This window comes from Ischnura elegans, chromosome 10, assembly GCF_921293095.1.
Source record: "Ischnura elegans chromosome 10, ioIscEleg1.1, whole genome shotgun sequence".
Taxonomy (NCBI): domain Eukaryota; kingdom Metazoa; phylum Arthropoda; class Insecta; order Odonata; family Coenagrionidae; genus Ischnura; species Ischnura elegans.
In genome coordinates, this window is record NC_060255.1 from 41,170,800 (window position 1) to 41,193,297 (window position 22,498).

A 22,498-nucleotide genomic window follows, 5' to 3' on the forward strand; every position below is an offset into this window, starting at 1 on the left:
TATTAACGGATACTCGTAGATCTTCATTGTCGACGCACAACGTTAAAATTTAGACACTTCACCAACTACACTTCCGGGGCCAACCGGAAATATCAATCATTCAGTATTGCCAAATCATTGACCGTTAAAGGGGCACCACCCAAAAAGCTCACTACAACAAACAATGAGATAAAAGTTAATAAAAATAGCTATTTGGTAAGAAAAAAATTCTATGAAAAGTGAGAACTTGAAAGCTTTAAAAAATGTAATTATGTGTAATTATTCTAATATTTGTTTAGTGAAGTTGTTCTTGAAAACTGCACAGAAATTAAAAAAAAAACACTAAAATAACCTTATCAAATAACCCTTTTAAAAAGCATCAAGTTCTGTTTCATCTTCTGACACCTTTATTTTATTATTTTTAAAAATATATTCTTTTTACCCCGAGTACCTACGTTGTAAATAAAGCAACTAATGGTAACGAAAATAACATAATTGCAAATATACTTTGGTTCAACTTATCGGAATATTTGTTTATTACGCCTTTCATATACACTTCACGATATACGCGAGAGTCGTGGGGGCCCTCTAAGCTCGTGGCCTTGGGCGATCGCCGACCAGCCAACCTGGCCAGACCGCCCTGCGCCTGAGAAGTCTTTACCAGCATACTTTTTTGTTCTTTCATTTTTACCTCGGTATGACTTAATCTCCGTTATCTAGCCATTGGAATTTGGAGAAATACCTCTACCAATAGTTAATCTTGTTACACAAAAGGATACTCATCATCTAATATTTGCGTTATTCAGTAACAATCGCGAAAAAAAATTCTGGTTTTACCACGGGGATTAATGGCTGGAGTTGTACGGTGGGGAAATAAATTAACGTAAAACTCTTTCGTGTATGAATTCGGCCTTCTTAGGTACTACTTGAAGATGTCTTTTAAAATTTTGTCCATTTTATGTTCCCATGCAACTGGGAATTTCAAACTAGATTACCCTTGTACCGGACAAACTCAATCTCATGCGTCGCGGCAAGTAAAACACACAACTACGAATGCTTGCTCAAATTTTCCGAGGTGCGCTTTCGCCTGCGTCACCCTTAAAATAGAGTTCATTCTCGTCAGGGCATCTGTGAATACAGACGACGGATATTGAAACTACCTGGCGCACAATCATTTCGGTGGTTTAGTGGGTAAAATATCATGCGACGAATCAGAAGTTCCATTATTCTTATCTTGGTGACAAATGATTGTGTGCTGTACACGCACTATATATTATTTTTGACATTAGAAACTTCCTAGAACTTCGCATGAGGCAAAGAGTATGTCGCAAAACTATTGAATTCCTAAGTGCTACGCTATTTGTTAAAATTTTATTTCTACCTCGCTATTTATTAGAGCATTTGACTGTAGAGTGAATTTTGACTACCTTTTCGCTATCGTCCAGCCCTCCATTCATTATCCCTAACCAGAGACTGCATGTGCGATGCATAATTGCTTCTGCTTCCTCCACCAATTTTTAAGGGAAATCTCCTTATGGATCGCAAAAGCAGATAGAAAGCAAATATTTAAGATACCTCGAATCCTCGGAGTAATCGGTATTCTGTTTTCGATCCGGTATTTTAATTCTCTGAATCAATATCCCAGCCAGCACACTCGCCGACGTTTATGTAAACGTCCAAGACAACGAAGCGGCAACAGTTTATCCTTTGACGTTGCGCCGTGGATGATATCAACATGACGGCAACGCGTTGCCGTGAAGTTGCTCAGTTTGGAAGGCTGCTTCATATCCTATTTTATGTGAATGCATTCGCTCTAATTAACGATCTGCTAGAAATAAAAGGTTTCACGACTTACGCAATTAACTTTGCATAATGTGTTTTATGGGATAAGTGGTATTTATTCGACTATTTTGTGGATTTATAAATTAATATGTCTCCAAGTCACTCGGTGGCGATGGAAAAAGATTAAGATAATATAATAAGCGTCTCTCAAGGTTGACGATTCTCTGGATATTTATTATCGGCGAAGTGAAATTGCTAAAATACCATTGATAATTAAAGGCTGTACCATTACGATTTCCTCCTTCGCATGAAATTTTACGCTCGATCATATCGTCTGCTCACGACAGCGAGGCCATGCGAAACCATCGTGCGCGCAATGCGAAATGCACTTTGGGAAGAACCCGTTATCCGCCGTTGCCGGTAGCCATAGTGACTTTGGTACATAGCTTTGTTGATATGTGAATTCATGCTTTGTGTTCGTCGTGATGCTTTTCTCCTTTTTGAATGGTCGAGGGACGGTTTTCGTTCACCAAACCTTTAGTAAATAGATTTTTTCAAGAACTTTAATTTTACTTAAATTGTTCATTTACTTCATCCGTCAAACTTAACGTGGTTTCAGCTTCTCCATTTTCACTTTTCATTTCATTTCACCTTCATATCCGATTATCATGTCCACCCGTCGTACTCTGACCTTATTGTATTCCTAATTTTCACTGACGTGAATTTTCGTTTGTAATTTTCACTAACTTAAGTTTTCGCGAGTGATTTTTACTCTTGTTAAATCGTGTTCTTAGTGAGAAAAAGTGTTCAGTGGTTACAAGTTTTTTGGGCTTTGGCTAGGGCAGTGCAAGTTAGAAGCCTCTTCGAGGGTTCAACCACCGTATTCCGCCAGGATTCGTGAAAGGTAAGTCTAGACTCTGTTTACCGTCGTTCATTATGAAATTCATTAACAGTACACTTAAGTTTTCATTGCCATTGAGTTAGTTCTGTTGTGTTTCTATAGTATGGATCGATGTATGTCTGGTGGGTGCTCATACTTCGAGTTTGTGGGTGCACGATGGAACGCTTAAGTTTTTCATTCAATGGAGTGCAACGTTCAGTACTGCACGTTGGTGAGAACTCACCCCCTACCAAACACTCTTGAAATATTGAGTTGAGCAGTAAAATTTAGCATAATCGCAGAGATATTTCCTCAATTACTGGAGTGTGCAATCATTTAATGCATCACTATTAACTAGTCTTCATATACAATAATTAACTTTACTTTCAATGGAATTTTATGATCTCATGTTTTTAAGTAACTGAAGAGTGAACGCCTCATAGTCATGATTTTTTTTCCTCTTTTTTTCAGGATGCCTTGGCAAGTGTTAATATTTCTTCCACATTAAAAAATTTACTGGCCTCACAGTGCAGGCTTTTGCATAGTCATGGGTAAAATTGGATGGAGATAAGATTATTGAATATTACCCTAGGCTATAACTGGTCTTCAGTGTCACAGGTCATAAAATGGCTCTCGACTCAGTGAGGAATGGGGTATCTTGGGCGTGAAGTTCTGCATGCCTCCATTTGGTGAGTTTGAAACAATATTTGTGAGCATTTGTTTTGATTAAAGGGATGGTTAACATCTTTGACTTGCAAGGGCAGGGTGCCTTTTAAATGTATTCAAAGGGGTTGTTTCATGGTGTGTGTGTGTGAGAGCACTGACTTGGTTGTACATGTTAAACTAGTTCTCTAAGCCAAGTATTAAATATTTTTATTTTAGTTAATTTTGACATTGACTTCATGCTTTGAAATGTGTGGCTAATGGTGGCATTTTATAATAATCATCTTCCAGAGACTGTAGTGGCAGCTGTCGCTATTGAACAGAGATGGCTACTTGTGAAGACGGAGAACAGACATGGAGGCATTTTAGTCACTGAAATAAAAAAATACTGGGAAAGGAAAAGGACAAAAAAGAATTGAAAGTATCCTGATGTAAGTAATTCTTCATCTATGGAGACTGATGATGACAGAATACTGAAACCACCATCACCTGGTAAATGTTTGCATAAGAATTTGCTTTTTTGAGTGCTTTATCATGTGCAAATGTAAGTGTAAAGCTTATCTATTCTGTTTTCAGTTGCATGAGTGCCTCCTAAGAAGGAAAGGTTGCACTTAAAGATTCCTCAAACAATGTTGGAGTGAAGGAGCCTTAAACTTTTCTATAGAATTGGAGTGTTATTTCTGAAGAATCAGTGAAGTCCAATTGTTAGCACTTGGTGCACCCAATGAGGTCAGAGGTATCGGGGAAGATTTCTCAGGATTTGCACCAGGTAAGGTCCTCCATTTCTCCTTCCAATGTTTCCGCAAGCAACTCACCAATCGTCTCCAGGGATTCTGGAATCCAAGGTTGGATTCCTAAATCGTTTGGTTCTTGAATCCCTGAAGACGATGGGTAAGTTGCTTGTCGAAACGTTTGAATGAGATCTGGAGGACCTTATCCAGTGCAAATCATGAGAAATCTTCACTGCTATTGTTTGCTGGGAAAGAACCTGAAAGAAGAGTATTTGGTTGGTATTTCATTTACATTGTCAACTGTTTGACTTCATAGCCTCCTAAGTGTTAATATGCTCATGGTACTTTGTATAGATTATCACTTTGAGTCTTAAACTTAAGTTATGGTACCATCATCACCTCCTTGTTGATATTTAATTTTATGATAACTCTGGGATGTACTTAGAAATTAAAAATGCTGTGCCACTATGTTCAATGGTTCTCAGCAATTACCATAGATAATTAATTATCTGGTCATCTCATTTTTCAGATTTTATTTCATGAAGGAAAGATCTTCGAACATCATGTTTAAGAGCAGTCAGAACAATCAAATGAGGACTGGGCTTAACAAAAGTCAAAAACAAGTGTTCTACCCTAACATAGAATGAGTTAGCTGTGTCTTTCTGTTTGAAGGGACACTCAGAAAACAAGAAGTGCATTTTAGCTCCATTATAAATGTCTCATTTGGTAAGTATTTTTTAATCATTGGTGCTTTCGATTTACTCTTCCCTTATCTTGGAATACAGTTGAATGAAAAGAGCTTTTCAGCATATGTTCATATTTCATATTCAGCATAATATCTAATCCAATTATGATTACCTTGCAGGGAGTGTAAAAGCCAAAATAAGCCTGATTTGATACTATCAGTGTGAAAAGAAGCATCAGGGAATGATCCCAGGCCTCAAAATACAGAGCAGAGAAAGGGAATAAGAAACGAGAAAGTGTTCTGAAAGGCAACTCAAAGGGGATCTCGAAGAAACATGATTCTTTCAATTTGCCTATCTCAGAACCTGTCAGTGTGGAAAGGCAGTTTTGTTTGTAGTCTCATAACATGATTGTGGGATAAGGTGAGGTCAGCGACTGATCACTGTTACGACAGACACAGCTATGTCATTAATGCTCCTTGATTTTTGCCTGACAAGGGAGAAGGAATGTTTCTTCACCTTCTTAAATGCCCTATTTTTTATGATTTTTCAAAATGCCAAATGCTGCTAGGAATAGGTCCAAGTTTGGTTGAATAGCCTTTCGTATAGCTGAAATAAATTAATTTTACTTCATTTCTTTCCTGTGAACCTAGCTCAAATGCTATAGAATGCCCTACCCTTAAACAGCTCCATGGAGTGGTGAAGCTTACGTCTTATTCCATATATGGAGGCATAAAATGCTGCAGGAACGCTAGGGTGTGTTAGCTTGTGGTGATCAGCTTCCTTATTGTCATAGAACACAGCAATTTAATAATAGGGCATTCATAATAGGGCATCGTGCTTGCTATGGCAGTGAACAACTGAATGCCCAGTAAACACGTATGACTCATGCATGAGGTCATAAAGAAGTCTGACGAATTTGTAGGACTCCTTCAAAAGAGTCCCAAATGGCCTCATAATGATGTCTCCGTGAGGTCATATGCACTCGTATAGGAATTCTTTTCGCGGTCTCACACGACTCTGAAGGAGCTCATACAAGAGGTCTTATAGGACTCTTATAAGATATGATATAGGCGCAAATGTGGCGCCTCCACGTGTGTGATAATGGAACTACCTGGATAACCAGAAAAATTACCCACTTCGTAATAATTCCGATAGATGGCTTTGAAATAGCCTACAAAAACGCCGGGGCCCCTACCAGCCCATTAATTAAGATTTCAAAATACTTTACGCACCTTTATTTAAGAAAACTCTCCGATGACATAAGTACCCGACGTATCCAATTAAAATAAAGCAAAATAATACATTTAATGAGAACCATAGGTGGAAATAAGGCAGAAAAACAAAATGGAATAGACAACTTAATCATAATATTTATAAATTTATTCTTCATAATATTAAGTCAATAAACAAACATCACGAGTTTTTGAATTCTTCCTCTCTGCATACTTTACGCGGTCTCCGCTTGATACAGCCACTGCCTCTCCACTCTCTCCAAGGCGACACTACTTGCTGACGTCGGGTTCCATTTCATAACAGAGGCTGAAAAAAAAAACATTGAACTTAAGTTTGTTGAGAGTTATAATTGATCACATGATAACATCAAATGAACCAGATAAAGACTATTTATCTCATAAGCAGTCCCTAAATACTCCCAGGGCCGGTTTTAGCACCGAAGATGACCGTTTTAACTTGGTTAATTTTAGGAGTAACCAAATTAGTGAACTACTTTTGATTAACTCTTACACTTAATTACATTCCTATTGCATTAGAATGCTCTTAGAAGTTAACTTAAATACATGGTGAACGTTATTTCCATGCTTTATCGTTCCATAAGTTACATTACGAAGTGAAATCGGTTAGCACTTTTGTTTGTTTACGTCATGATTTTGAGAACTGAGAAGTTTATAAACTTCAATGATCTTAGGGAAAACTGTTTTGTGAACCTGAGATAATAAAAACACTGCTTGAACACGTACTAGATACGATCGAGATAGTGTATATTAGCGCGGCGGAGATAATTTAAAATGCGATAACAGCAAATTTATAAGGATACGATGAATGAATGAAATGAAACATGAACAACAACAAAGGCACGTTACAAAACGTGTTCCATCTAAAAATTTTACATGAATATTTACCGATACTCAATGATAAGCATGAACTTAACAAGCTTGGAAAATATTATAATTAATGGATATTCTCATAAACAAGTGGATAAAGAATCGTACACATAAAATCATTGAAACTTACCTTCCAAGTCTCCGTGCACGTAACACATCATGATGTCCACAAGGTTCGTGCCGATCTCAGATCCGATGGAATCCTGATTCACGTTCGTAGACACAAGGAAAAACACGAGCAAGAACTAGGCCATGGAGTACACACGATATTAATCATAAACTAGACGTCTGAGCTCAAGGCAGTAGAATAACACGACAACACAATGGCGGACCTAGCGGAAAGTGGAAGTGTCAGCTTATTTAATAGAATCGGAGGGAGAAGTTTACGAACCCATCTCTTAATATAAAGAGTTAATTGAAAAAATATTATACACGCAGAAATATATAATTACGATTGAAATTATAATTCATTAACATATACATGACTTGATTTTTCAGGCCTCATGTGTGTGAGATCTTGAAGACCCCATGAAGTGTGAGGTCTTCAAGACTTCATGAAGTATGCGGTCTTTAAGATATCATTCATGTGGCCTCATGAAGTGTGAGGTCTTAAAGGCCCTTTCATGTCTCTTAATGTGGAATCTTAAAGGAGTCCAACGTATGAGTTCATATAAGACCTCATTACGAATACTGTGTTGACTGGGTGTGTACATTGTATGAAGAAAACTTCTTTAAAAATAACATTTCCTAATTACCACATGCTAATGTTCCCTGTCACCACAACCTTGAATGTGTATGTCCTTGTATGAAATGGCTGTGTTCCATGGTAATTAAGTAGTTGACCACTAAAATGAGAGGCCACATTAAATAGTGCACACTGGTGTTGCTATTGCATTTCATGCCTCCGTGTTCGGAATAAGACTTCAATATGTTATGTCAAATATAACTTTACAAAACATTCCCCTGCCTGTTAGGATCTGCTGCAACAGAAAATTTGAAAGTAAATTAAATCTAGACTCCAAAAAATTGAGTGCAAGTTTCTGTTAAGACCTCAACCCTTACTATGTAATTAATGATGTAAAACTATAATTTGTTTATTCTCCTATTTCGATATTGGAGTCATGTGTGAGATTGATATTTTTCGTACTGTTCCTCGTGGGGGATCTATTGTGCTTGAGGCTTTAACATAAATATTGCTGTAATTCTATAATTTCCACTTGAAAATGATCATGCTATCTTTTGGTTAGCATTATATTTTGTTTTGTATTGATGGAGACCTATTTCTTTCCATTTTCGGTTATGAACTACCCTGTAGCTCATTGTTTTTTCCAACTGTCATTTCCCCAGGTGGGGCTGCTCTGATTACAAAATCAGTTGCTCTGTGGTGTGTTAGGTGCTTTTGATATCATTGCTGTTGTGACCTCTTAATACCGTTTGCTTGAATATCTAATGGATTTTAATGTTTGCAGCGAAAATAAAAGTTTATTTTCAAAATTCTGTCAATGATTGATTTCTCTATTAAACCCAGACCTATCAATTATTATTTGAATTTATTGGAATACCCCGCCATGGTAGCAGTATCAACGTGGTATCAAAAAATCCCGTTAGATGGCGCCACAGTCGCGATGCTGCCCAGTTAGTTCTCGAAAGTGCCGGTAGGTGTCCCTTGTGTCTGTGACGTCACCGAAAAGAAACTGTTGCTTTATCGTTGGCGACATTTAACGGCATTTTTGCCCCTTCGTTGCTGCCTCGTTGCCGTCATGTTTATAGCAACGTATTCAGCCGTTTCTTTATCGTTGATGGAAAGTTGCCGTAATTTAAGGGGCAACGTCCTGTTCTGTGCTGGCTGGGATATTATTTGTATTCCCGTGTATTCAATTATAATGACTTAATTTACGTTCACTCTAAGATAACGCGAAGGTGAACTTAAAATAAAATGTTGATCCCGAAATTGAGCATAAAATTCTTTCATTAGAGAGAAATTAAAATGCTACTAACGTGTCAAGATTTTTGTCAGATAATTTAAGGGAAAGCCCAAAATTCTGTTCAATCGATCCTTTAATCGATGTTTCGGATAAAATAAATGTACGGGTGACCAAAATTTCAAGATTGAAAACTCAGGGTTTCGGTGGCTCGATCCTCTCCTTTTGCTCACATTCAGTTATACCGAACGTCGAGGAATTTGTCCTTGAAATGCGTTGCCCATTTACACGGTACACCAACCCGTACGAAATACTGCCTAAATGCGTGAACGCGTGAATGGACACGGAAATGATGTAATGTAAAAGTCATTAATATGTACATATTTATAACTTTTATATAAAAATACGAAATTTATTAGAACTGGTTTTAAAAATCTCGTCTATTTTATAAGCGTCTGAGGGTGGGGCCCGTGCCACCTGAAAAAGCGCATTGCAGGGGGTGTTAGGACAGCAACCGTTCACATATAAAAATCACATACCGAAACAAAATTACGACAAGTATTTATTAAAGTTCTTTACGGTTCGAGGGAGAAACGAATTCCTGTATCTAACCGTTCGGCAATATATTTCTTTAAATTTATCTGCCAGTGACTGTAAAGTATTCCGTTCCGCTTGATCAGATTGATTAATTATTATTAAAAGTAATTGATACCTATCCGACCTCAGGAGAAATATCGCTGACAGCTATTGCATACAAATAATGAGCTACGGATGTTTATGAACCATGTAAAACCACGATCTTAAACCGCCCCTACTATAGCCTGAAAAAAATTCGCGGAGAGTGGGAGGAGTGATTCATTAGGAGGGATTTCGCATATGTCCATTCTCTCCAGCATATTAGGAGGTAGGGTGGCTGAGCTGCCCGTCTTCATGACCGCTACTACCACTATGGTCTCATTATATAACTTCATTGAAAAAGCGTTACGAAAACATATATGCTCGTATAAGTGAATAGTGTAAGCTTAACACTGAAGTACTTAATACACGATGAGGAATAACTGATAAAGTGAACCGCAAACGGATATAAAGTAATTAGCAACACAAAAACAGTAATGTGATTGAATCTTAACGCAATACACAACCACCTGTTTAATGGTGTAGCAGATAAGATCATTTGTAAAACATTCATTTCGATGCTTTCAACCGAGCTAATGAGAGCAGCAGGCGGATGATTTTTGCATTCGTTCATTCCACTGACACTTCAATGAAAAGATGAAATAAGAAATACTGGGATTTCACTAATATCTGTTTTGTTACGGCCCTTTCCACCCCAATGATTGTGCTCGTCAAATATCATGAACATTAACAGATGACGGCACGCCACGCCTTTTCGTGGTAAATTCACTTTAAAAATTGTTATTACACTTCAATTAAATTTTCGTACTCACGTAAATGGCCATCCTAAGAGATTATGTATCCTTCGTTGCCTCCTTGCTATCGACAGTCTTCTCATACCAACAACGTAACCGCTGGGGTTTAAGGTGATCCTGATGAAATTGTTGAATTTTTTTTCCAGCTTTCGACGCCAAATACAAGTTGTTTGAAATGACTCCTCGGTGCGTGACGTGAAGGTTAGAGTAGATGGGTAAGATTTCTTGGGAGGTAGGGTAAAGCAGCGATTTCGACCTCTGAAGTAAGTAGCTATGGATACTGCCCAATTCAACGACGAGGAGCAGATTCAATAGTTGTGCGTAATCGGGCAAGTGACGTTATAGATGACCTTTAAAGCTCGAAGTTTTCCCCCTCCCTCAATGAGACGAATGGTCTGGAAGGTTTTATGCATGAAAAAGAGACTCGTGATCACCGCGTAAGGATACTGTTTTCCGTCAACGTTATTCCGCGCAACCTTAAAATTTTAACTTCTCCCGCGTAATAAATATAAATTCATAATGCTACTAATTGGATTCTGAAATTAATAAACAATATATGATATTAAATTAATATATTTTAATATTTTATTAGTTCTTAATATAATGTTGCCGCTTGCTGTATGCTCTTTAAAAAATATATCGGAACTATTTTTTTGGTGGTGTCCAGTTGTCACATGACACTCTATGAGTCCTCAGACTTGTCTCCGTCAGTCTGCCGGCAACTTGCATCGAGTTAACAGGTGAGTACTTGAGTGTTCCTAGAAGTTTTTTTTTTAACATTTACAGTGTTTTAGTGTTAATAGTTTGTGAATTCGACTTTAAAAGGAAATTGACGATAGTATCTATAAAGTGTGGAACTAGTAGAGAATATTTATTAAGCCGAAAATCGTGTTCAGCAAAGTGTTGAGAGCCTGTGACGACGTTCTGCTTTCACGTTAATCGATTCACTTTCATTGTATTTGATTATGTTTGAGTTTACTCTGAAAGGTATGTTATCGTCATCGACGTGATGGTCGTGGATATAGTTTTAGAGAGAAAATTTCCGCCATTAGTTTCGAAGAAGCATTCTTCATCGGTCAATTTCTGGAAATCGTAAAATACTCATTCCCAGAGTAGTAAGTATCCGTTATTGTGTGTCGCGAATTTCACTGGGTCATGCCTTTAAAATTTTAAATCATGTGTTTCTCTTGCTTTTCCGAGTCGAGTAGTAAAGCAGTTCCGCTTTACTACTCGACTAGAAAGCAGTAAACCGTTTCCCATCTTTCGAGCTATTCTCGGCGTAGAGTCGACGGTGTCGACACTTAGCATAAAACTTGATACCGTCACGAGTGGCTGAATGAGGACGATTATGTTTCCTAGTAATTTATCTTCCCTCTTCCATCTACCGAATTCTGATAATGAATTGCAGTTTCGGGCCTGAGAGATTGACCCCATTGTGAAATTTTGCCTCCTTAACACTGTAACAAAGGACTAGTGCCTTTGGTGACTAGTTCTTGGTTCACTGTTTGGCATCCAAGGCTTTCCTCTCACCACGCGCTTTTATCCAAGGCCGGTAGGCATTGAAGTCGAATATCTTTCTCACGAGCCATTAATTTTTATTTGCTCTATTCAAAATTTTAGCTTAGTTTGACGTACTTGTGTGCTTTCATTTACCCGGCCTGTTCTCGCATTTCTCATTACAAATAGTACTTTCTTCCTCGTCCATCATTACCATTAGTCAACAATACTAAGATTGGTTTGACGTAGTTATCCATTCCTCTCTCCTATCCGCTAGCCTATTCATTCATTTCTTCCCTTTTACATCTTTGGTAACCTGTCCTTGTAACTCGCTCGGGAAGTTCATTGCCCTTCTTCCCTTCCACCTGTCATAAAACGATAGTTTTCAACTGGTCATCATGTCTACTAATGTGGCCAATTAAGTTGTCCCATCTTCTCCTTAAGGTTTTAAGAATACTTCTCTTTTATACCACTCTTCTTAGCACTTCCTCATTGCTTACATGGTGGATCCATTTTAGCATCATCATTCTTCGGTAGCACCACCCCAGACGGCACAGAAACCTCCATATCTAATTCGTATGCAGATAGTATTCATTGACTACCGCTCCGTCGCTTTTCGTCGTCGTCGTATTAGATACGAAGGATTCTGTGCCGTCTGGGACATTTCTAATGCTTCATATTTTCTCCGAGTCTTTCTCTTGTTCTCATGTTTGTTTTCCAAAACGGAAAAATGTGACACTAATTATGCCTGTTGAGCTGTGGTCCGTCGGTAATAGGCATTTTTTTGAAGCGCTTTGGCACTACACTGAGACGATTATTCAGTTATAACTTTCTCCAACGGTGTCATTTCTACCTATCGCCATATTGTTGCAAAAGTATAAAACCGACATTTATTACAGGTTTAGACTTAATAGTGTCGTTTACCATTGGATTTGACTTAAAATGGTGATATGCCTACCTTTTATTTTTATCATCGATCATCTGTTATGACTTCATTGGTCCTATGATGAAATATTTAAGTTACGAACTCTTAGGTACAAAAGTTATCGTGCTTTCACGAGGGTGTGGAGGTCCATTGCTGCCGACGGAAGAGAAATCCGTCATGAGAATGAATGATGACGAATAATATTTTCTTCGGAAGGTCGCAGTCGTGGACTTCATCATCCGGATGGATGTTCGAAAGCATAACAGTTCATTGATCATTTGAAGTAACTCTGATATATACCTTTTATTAACTTTTTGCCTGAACAACACCTATGTTCTAGCGTTAATCAAAAATTTGTCTCTAATAAATACGGGTCCCAGATATTTACCTAGTATTGAACGCAATCTCTAGAAATTCAGATTAGAAAATTCAATCTTTAAAAAAATTTCTATGGCACGCATTACTATGGCACAATTTTTTATACAGTAGATTCCGTTTTATGGGTCCACCGGTTAGTTGGGGCAGCCGCTTAATTGGGGCAGATCTTGAAGAACATAACCCAATAGAGGAATATCCCAGAGTATTCTCCGCTTAATTGGGACAGAATGCCGCTTTATTGGGCCATGAGTCGGCGACATAGATCTATACTCGCAACGAAATTAATTTTTTTTTTCAGAATACTATTTTTTCCTCCTTTGATTTACTCTTATTTTTCACAAATGTTCCTATTCTTGCCATATTTTGAAAGCTCTTGTTGTAATATTATCCGCAATAGGATAGGACTTTTCTTTAATAGGACTTGGTGAAAGTCATTCATTCAGCGTCGCCCTAGGCTGTGAAAAATATTTTTAACTAAATTGTTATAATTCTTAAAAATGATAATAAATTAACTAAACTCACTGATTTATTAATCAAATTAATAAGTTGATGAACTTATGTTGCATTATAAACATTCTTTAGTCTTCTTTCTATCATTTCAACGTTTGTTTATGCCCATATTTAGGATAGTTCGCCTAATTGGGGCAAAGTGCACAAGTCCCAATATGTCCCAATTAACCGGAATCTACTGTATTTTAAAAACAGTTTCATGTTATATATTTCAATGGAAAATTGCTCTTAACCTTCAATTCTTTCCCGTAACCGAAATTTAAACTTTGGCTTCCTAAAATGTCCATTTAGGGGTGCAACCAGAAATTAGATTAGGGTGGTGCTCGAGTGGTATGTAGGTTACGTATATTCTGTCGTCAATGCGCTCGCATCAGGAAACCATACGTTGAATTGAATCAGATATTATTTTCATTTGCATGATGCCGAATTTTAAATTCATCGTTGCCTATGACAGCCATTATGACAAGTCATCGCCGTGAGTTAGGCTCAGCGCACACCGAGCGACTATTTTGTAACCACAGTTGGGAATCAGTTGCGTCTGCAACCAGTTTGCAACTGAAACAAAACTTCTGTCCGCACACGGGCTGGTTGTAAATCAGTTTCGTCTATTTTGCAATCAGTGGAGTGTTTATTTAGTGCGGTACGTGTTCAGGGGCGCCGACTTATAAAAAATATTGGGGGGGCCCATATCCGAGGTCTTGCCCCGGGAAGAGATTAAATTCAAAGTGCGTTGCAGCACCGAAACACTATCATAATTCACACCACCTGATTCAGTTAACCTGCTTAACCTTATAATTATTTGTTTTAACACATTGTTGAATTTATTTTAAAAGGTAACTATTGTCAAACATGGGAAATAAAAACTACCAATATATTTTTGCGATTTCACAAAGCATAGTGTAACTTAATTATTTTCTTGAAATATTGAAGGGGCTCCGCCCCCCCTAAACGAATCTTAGAGGGGGCTCGGGCCCCCTCAGGCCCCATGGAGTCGGCGACACTGTTAACGTGTTGTTTTTTTAGCCCTTGGCTTGGCCGTTAGCGCTTACTAACACAGTCAGGCGAAGAAGACGCTATGAACTATTATCAATACCAAAGACGTTAGATAGTTTGTATTTGTTCAGGACTTCATGCTTCTTCTTCTTCATGCTCCAACGAGCTTCATATTGAGTTCCTGGTCATTCATTTTGAGATCGACACTATACGGCCGTCAAAATACCACCAGAACTACACGTGGTCTCGTGCGACTGAAGTCTGCAACGCAACTGCAACGGCGGGCCCACGGTTGTAAGTGACTGGTTTCAGACAGGTTTGAGATCGTCAAAAACCAGTCGCGTCGTGTGCGCTTCCACACTCCAATACATTGTCGAGGTCACAAAACAGTTGCTCGCGCAAGTGGTTTGCAACGGTAGTTGTAAAACAGTCACAGTGTGCGCTGGGCCTTAACAATCCTTAAAATGGGTTTGACGCAGCACTACATTTCGTTTTCCTATCCGCTATCCTTTTCATAGCGACGTATTTCTTCCCATTTATTTATATCGTTTATAGCCTGTCCTACATAACTCATTCGGGGCGTTGTTCGCCCTTCTTCCCTTCCAACTGTCCTTCTACGATTGTTAATATGGCCAGTTAATATGACTATCATAATGTGGCCAGCTTAGTTTTTTCCCTAAGGTTTTTAGAAGACTTATGTGTTCTCCCACTTCTTAGAGTATCCTCATTATATATTCGGTCGGTCCATTTTATCCTCATCATTCTTAGGTAATACCACATTTCGAATGGTTCCGCTGTCTACTTCTCTCCTGCTGTCAACGTCCAAGACTCGCTTACATAGAGAAACATGGTTCATAAGATATGCAACTACATGTGAATGAGGTGCAAGAGGATCGGTGCCCCTGGGTAGGTCCTGGATAGGTCTCCTCAGCAGATGCATCGCGGGTAGTAGCAACGAAGGAAAATATTCGGGGGGGAGGAAATGACAGAATCCGTCTCTTGCTTACGTGCCTGTATTCAATCTTCTCTTCAAATGGTATTCTTTTTCGCTGTAAATAACGGTCCCAACATTCAATTTACTCCGACCTTCCCTTCATTTTCTTCTATAATGTGCAATTATGCATACATTCCACATTGCTTATACTTATACTTATAGAGGTACCAAATTATGGTCGTTTTCTTACTCATGCAGAGAATGTTTCCTTCGATAAGATTTTGCATGAGGTTATCGTGGCTAAGAGATTTTTTAATGCGTTTTTATTTTCTTATGTTTATTGCGTACAATAGTTCTTTTTCTGCGTGGAATTATTGCGTGGCTCATTAGATAGTCGTTTCAATTAGTTCTAATAACCCACCTATTAATCCATATTTTTCGGCTATTTCACTCTTCATTGGTATCCATGTGTCACATCCTCATTTAAGCACAATCCATTCAAAGTTTTTTTCTGGAATAATTTCATAGTGTTACTACTTCATTGTTATAGTTCTGTTGTTATAAAAATTATTCAGCAAGGCTTTCTATATTTAGTTGCGTTTCATATCCAGCTGACATCTTGATGGAAACCTGCAACATGGGTCCCGAGGACATGTACGATGGTTTTCAACTGTTTGAATTACGATGTTGAAATGCCTACCTTTCGTTTTTATCATCAGTTATCAATTTTTAATTTTTTGTCCAACTGATGAGACATTTACATTTTTGTATTCTTAAGTACAGAAGTTATTGAGGTCCATGGCTGCCGACGGAAGAGAAATCTTATATAATGTACTATTATGCATCCAATTCACATCGCTTATACATGCAGGTACCAAATTATGGTCGTTCTCTTACTCATGCGGAGAATGCTTCCATCGATAAGATTTTGTTTGAGGTTATCGTGGCTAAGGGATTTAATAATGCGTTTCCATTTTCTTATGCTTATTGCGCACAATAGTTCTTTTTCTGAATGAAATTAGTCTAGTACTGGCTCATTAGATTGTCGGTTCAATTAGTTCTTATAACCCACTTATTAATCCATATTTCTGTGGCTATTTCACTTTTCCATAGTATTCGTGTGTCACATCCTCATGTAAGCACAATCCATTCTAAGTTTTTCTGGAATTAATTCGTAGTATTACTACTTATTGTATTAACACCACTTCAGTGTCTTCTGTTTTTATCTAAAATATCTAGTGGCGCAGCGAGGGGGATTTTGAACCCCCCCCCCCCCCGCCCAGAGCTCAGAGAAATTTCTAAGTTTAATCCATTCTACTAAACTGGATTGATATTACTAATACCATAAAGTAGTGTAAGGATTAATAAAATATCCCTCAGAAAGCCGTAACACTCGCCATTTTGAACCGTTTATCTTAAAATTCCGCAATTTAATAATCTCGCACGTGTCGCTTATCCTGGTGGGTATTCCATACCACCACACACCCCGGTATTAGTGCACCTAAACCCCCCCCTCCCAGGCCCTAATTCCCGGCTGCGCGCCTGGTAAAACTTACTATGTTCAGATTCTTTCATCTGCAGCTGATAGCTTGAAGGTAACCTACAACATGGGTCCCGAGGTTATTTTCGATAGTTTTCAATAACATGTTAAGCGAATGTTGTTAAGATGTTAAGCGATGTTAATGTCCCAGATGTTAAGCGAATTAGGCTGGGAGCCGTTGGAGACTCGGAGGTTGCGCGCTAGGCTTAGATTGCTTGAACAATTGAGAATGGATATCTTTCAGAGCGACACAGAGAACATAATATTAGAGCCACACTATATTTCCAGGTCCGATAGAAGCGATAAATTAAGAGAGATGTTTTGCCGAACGGATAGATATGCGAATTCGTTTTTCCCCCGAACCATAAAGGACTTTAATAAACGCTAGTCCCAACCTCGTTAGAGCCCTTCATTTTTTTTAATAGCTGTAAACGGCTGGTGTCCTAACATCCCCTGCCATAAGCCTTTTAGGCGGCTTGCGGGGTATTATGTACTTAGATGTAGACACCCTCGAGCCCCATTTTACTGATTGGGCTGAGTCGGTAAAAACTTGGGAGGGTTAACACCCGAGCCAAGCTGCTCCTATGCCTGTACGTCACCGACAACCAACGTGGGCGGACATGAGTAAATCCGCGCTTGCGAGACAGGAGTCAAACTCCGGGGGCGAAAACTGCATCGAATAAAATGCTCTGAGGAAACATACTCTCACTTTGTAAAAGAGTCATTCTTAACGTCAACACAGTAGCCACTTTTGAATCGAGGAAAAGTTAATGCTGGATTTTTTAAATGGCTAAAATCATTTCAATTATGACTCTATCGACGTTAAATATTTACTTTTAAGCAGATTCATTCATTGGGAGGGAATGTCTAGCGGAAGTGGCAGAGGTTATGTCTAATTTCTGCCACATCTCCGTTGAGAAAAATCACAATTCACAGTGTCGACAAAATTCGATAAATAACCTGATTCTGCTCGTAGCAATAATTTTGATGACCCTAGAGTTTGGGAAATGATTGCAACTCAATTGATAATCACGATATTCAAATTTCTAGTACTTGGTCACGAAAAATGTGGGAAAATACGCGATTAAAAGCACAAACGCTTTATTCCAATGAGAGTGCGAACCATATTAAGCTGTAGGGATCAAGTGGAGATAAATTGGTAGTGGAGATAAAGCGATAAATTAAGAGAGATGTTTTGCCGAACGGATAGATATGCGAATTCGTTTTTTCCCCGAACCATAAAGGACTTTAGTAAACGCTAGTCCCAACCTCGTTAGAGCCCTTCATTTTTTTTAATAGCTGTAAACGGCTGGTTTCCTAACACCCCCTGCCATACACCTTTTAGGCGGCTTGCGGGGTATTATGTACTATCGTTTTCAAAAGTATGTAGACACCCACATGAGGTAGCCTGCATCTCTCACCAGTTCGCCAGCAATAGCCGACGAGGACGGACGCGGGGACGACTGGGCTAGCGAGACAGGTGTCAAACTACAGGCTCATATGTCCTAGGACAGGGGTCGGCAAACCTTTTGAGTCGGAAGAGCCAAAAATTACAATTTACAAAATTGCAAAGTTTTAATGAGCCACAAAAATTTTTCTTGCCAACAATAAATAGCACTCGCATAAATATATTTTTTTATAAAAAAACGAATCTATTTATTCATAAGAAAAATATCTATTTATTCTTGTATAAGTAGTGTTATTTACAACAAATTAGGTAATATATCAGGTGTGTGCAAAAGTCTTTACCGGATTTTTCGCAAAATAAAACGTTATTTCAAGTATTTACTTAAAATTTATTTAATCAAAGTATTGACCATTCTATTCTATACATCTTACCATCTCGGAGGTAATTTATGGATAACATTTTAAAAGAATTGATTTAAACCATTAATTAACCTATTTTTTAACTTCTTTGAAACTTGCAAAGTGTTGCTCTACAAGCACATATCCTATCGATGTGAAAATAAAAACAAACAATAACATGCATTTCAAAAATTTAAACTTCATTAAACAATGTAACTTGTACTTAAAAATAAAAACAAACAAATTCAATGGGAGCGTTGGCTTTGCATGGTTTTAGAAAGTTCGGATAAATTTGGCTCATAACTTGTTGTTTTAAGTTTCATACACGACTCCAAATTTTCATTTGTTAGTCGGCTTCTTACTTTACTTTTAATTATATTCATGCAAGAGAACGCATGCTCGCACGAATATGTCGATCCGAAGATTGTCAGTACTCCAAATGCCAACTTTTTCACCTCACTGTAGCAATCTGGAAGACCATTTCATGCGTCGAATATAAGTGCCTCAACTCGCGGCAATTCTTTTAAAGCTGTCCATTTTTGTTGCGTTACGTACTAGATGTAGATGTAGACACCCTCGAGCCCCATTTTACTGATTGGGCCGAGTCGATAAAAACTTGGGAGGGTTAACACTCGAGCCAAGCTGCTCCTATGCCTGTGCGTCACCGACAACCAACGTGGACGGACATGAGTAAATCCGCGCTTGCGAGACAGGAGTCAAACTCCGGGGGCGAAAGCTTCATCGAATAAAATGCTCTGAGGAAACATACTCTCACTTTGTAAAAGAGTCATTCTTAACGTCAACACAGTAGCCACTTCTGAATCGAGGAAAGGTTAATGCTGGATTTTTTAATGGCTAAATTCATTTTAATTATGGTTCTATCGACGTTAAATATTTACTTTTAAGCAGATTCATTCATTGGGAGGGAATGCCTAGAGGAAGTGGCAGAGGTTATGTCTAATTTCTGCCAAATCTCCGTTGAGAAAAATCACAACTCGCAGTATCGACAAAATTCGATAAATAACCTGATTCTGCTCGTAGCAATAATTTTGATGACCCTAGAGTATGGGAAATTATTGCAACTCAATTGATAATCACGATATTCAAATTTCTAGTACTTGGTCACGAAAAATGAGGGAAACTACGCGATTAAAAGCACCAACGCTTTCATTCCAATGCGAGTGCGAACCATAGTAAGCTCTAGGGACCAAGTGGAGATAAATTGGTATATGAACTCTTACACTTTTAATAATTCGACCGCTAATAACAGTTTAATGTCATTAACACGTACGGGTTAATGTCTAAATGTATGAACGCGACAATGAACGCCAAAATGCACCGTGTAACCACCCAACTTGTGCGAATGCGTGCATAGAAAATAGAACCTGTGCTAATTTGGTTCATGCATTCGTACATGTTCCGTTCCGGTCCACAAAAATCATTCACGCAAACGTACATTAACTCGTACGTGTTAATGTATCGTGTAAACAGGCCTTTATACATTTACGTTTAGGGATAAATTAATTTAATTATATGAATTTAATTATAATTACATGAACATTTACTCCAAACTCGTCCCGGATTTCTCTCTTTTCTCTATCTTGCGCATTATAAACAGACTGTCGCATGTGGCTGTGGTGGCCTTGCGGCGAATATTGGAATACAGGTGTGTAAGGGATCGGGTCCTCGTCGCGGAATATCTCAGTCATTTTTTTCAGCTCGTTCCCTTCGTTTTGTACTGGCTAACATGTTTCATGACATCGTAAATTCGCTGTAAATGTGCTTTTTCTTGCCCGCGCTTGTGGGGCTCTTGTTTTCCCAGACCTCCCGGAAAAGGCCCGTCCCCTTTTCTGATCACTCTGCGAGTTCTTAAGGCCGTTTTACACTCGCACTTCCACAATGTGACGCGTGTACGAGGGCGGAGTCGAAATTGCGAGAACACGTGCGACGATTTATGGACGTGTGATGGCAAAATAGCTAGTTCTAACTTAATTCGTGCATTCGTGCAATTCCACGCAATATTGAGAAAGAAATGCACTTCTATGTAATATGGTTATTAGAATAATACAATTTGCAATCCTAGGCGTGAGCGGGAAGCAATCGAGGTTACGCATGGGATTCAAGTCAGAGGAGGATTTTGAATTGCCTTTGAGTAAAGAATTGACTGTCACATCACGGGACCCGATATCAGCTATTTGTGCATAAGATGGGTCACTTACAAAAAAACAATATCGAAGTCTTTTTCGGTGCTCATTACTATTACAGTATAGCTCTCCGTTATCCTGGCAAGAATATTAACATTTTTTTGATGTGTTGTATAGGGTGATATTGACATTTACATTGGCGAGGGCCTCGTTGACTCACTGTATGTTTTTGTTGAGTCAGAGGACCAGCCCGTTTCTTTGGTGCTTAAGTTTATTATTTTATTTTATAATATATATTATTCATTTTGAACGTAAATGTCGACTGGAATTTACATTGACGAGGCCCCTATTGATTGTATATTTTGTGTTGAGTCAGAGGACCTTTGGTGCTTTCTGCTTTTCCTCGTCCACCGTTACGGAATGAGATCGCTTCGTTCGTTTTAAGTAGCCAAGTTCTCTGTCTATAGAGATTTTTGTGACGATATAGAGATTTTATCGATTAAATGAGATTTTTGTGTGATGGCGATTATATTTTATTCCTAAAAAAGTGCGAGGGAAATACTGAGGTGATTAATTTTCCCAATGGTAGTGCGAACTGCAGAAAGGAGACTCCAACCAGCATTTTTTTCAGCACAAAACGACCGCAAAACTGTCCCAATTAAAAGAGTAAACTTTGATTGTTAGACGTGTAAAGTAACGAAATCACACACAGCTGTTTCAAGGTATGTACCTCATAGTTTTATCCCCTCTTTTTAATTAAAGTATACTTTTTATATAACTGCATTGACAAAGGAATCATATGGCCCCCGGCTTGTCGTTATCACTCACTCTAGATCCATTCTGCCAGCACGTAAGGGGAAGGAGGGCATATATCTGCATCAAGGCCCCATAGTCGCCTTTAGGCGCCTCAGGTACGGCTATTCGACGCCGCACGAACCTGAAACTTTTTAATATTTTTTTCTCACCTTTTCGCACATTTTGAGACCACGAATTTTGAAATGGGATCACTTTGAAAAAAAGCTCCGGAGCGCCGGCCTTCTGCAGCATACAGACATTGTTTTGTTTCGTAGGTTTATCCCATGCGATCTTTGATCCTTTAATTTATATTTGGCGATTTATTTTTAACAATTTGTGGGTGTTTCAATGACCAAATAATGAAAATTGTTAATGATAGCCTCATATTTTCTAGTAAGATGATGTAATGCGTGCATATAACAGGATAATCAAGATCGAGTATCAGTAGTATTTGCAGTGCTTGTGTCACGGCATCCTTGGCAAAAATAGTCAGCAATTCGTCGTTAACCTTCATTAAGGAGCGATTTTTTTTCTGGGGGGGGGGCAAAAGGGTCTTACAGGTCTTCTCATATTTGAGATTAAAAGCCAATTACAACAATTACAATAGAAAATATTCTCCATATTTTGATATGGTAGTTATGAATATTAAATAAAATGATCGAGGCTTCGTAATAAACAAGATAAAACGAACGTAAAGATAGCCGTATTCAAAATCTTTTCTATTTTTTTTTCGCACCTGGGGGGAAGTGCCCCTGTCCCCCCTGCCTATATATATGCCTAATG

General features: G+C 38.4%; 1 protein-coding gene and 1 long non-coding RNA gene across 10 annotated transcripts in view; one reads left to right on the forward strand and one right to left on the reverse strand.

Moving 5' to 3' along the window:
• LOC124166751 (neuroendocrine convertase 1-like) overlaps nt 1–22,498 on the reverse strand; it is a 206,672-nt gene that overhangs the window by 16,117 nt on the left and 168,057 nt on the right. The window lies entirely within an intron of this gene.
• LOC124166752 lies at nt 1,627–5,351 on the forward strand. Of its 9 annotated transcripts, none has more exons than XR_006866495.1 (8): nt 1,627–2,301; nt 2,556–2,665; nt 2,746–2,873; nt 3,113–3,330; nt 3,596–3,796; nt 3,881–4,310; nt 4,565–4,761; nt 4,901–5,351. It is a non-coding gene; the product is annotated as an uncharacterized LOC124166752 (long non-coding RNA). The 9 variants fall into 9 exon arrangements; XR_006866493.1 differs by having other exon boundaries at nt 2,765–2,873; XR_006866494.1 differs by having other exon boundaries at nt 2,602–2,665.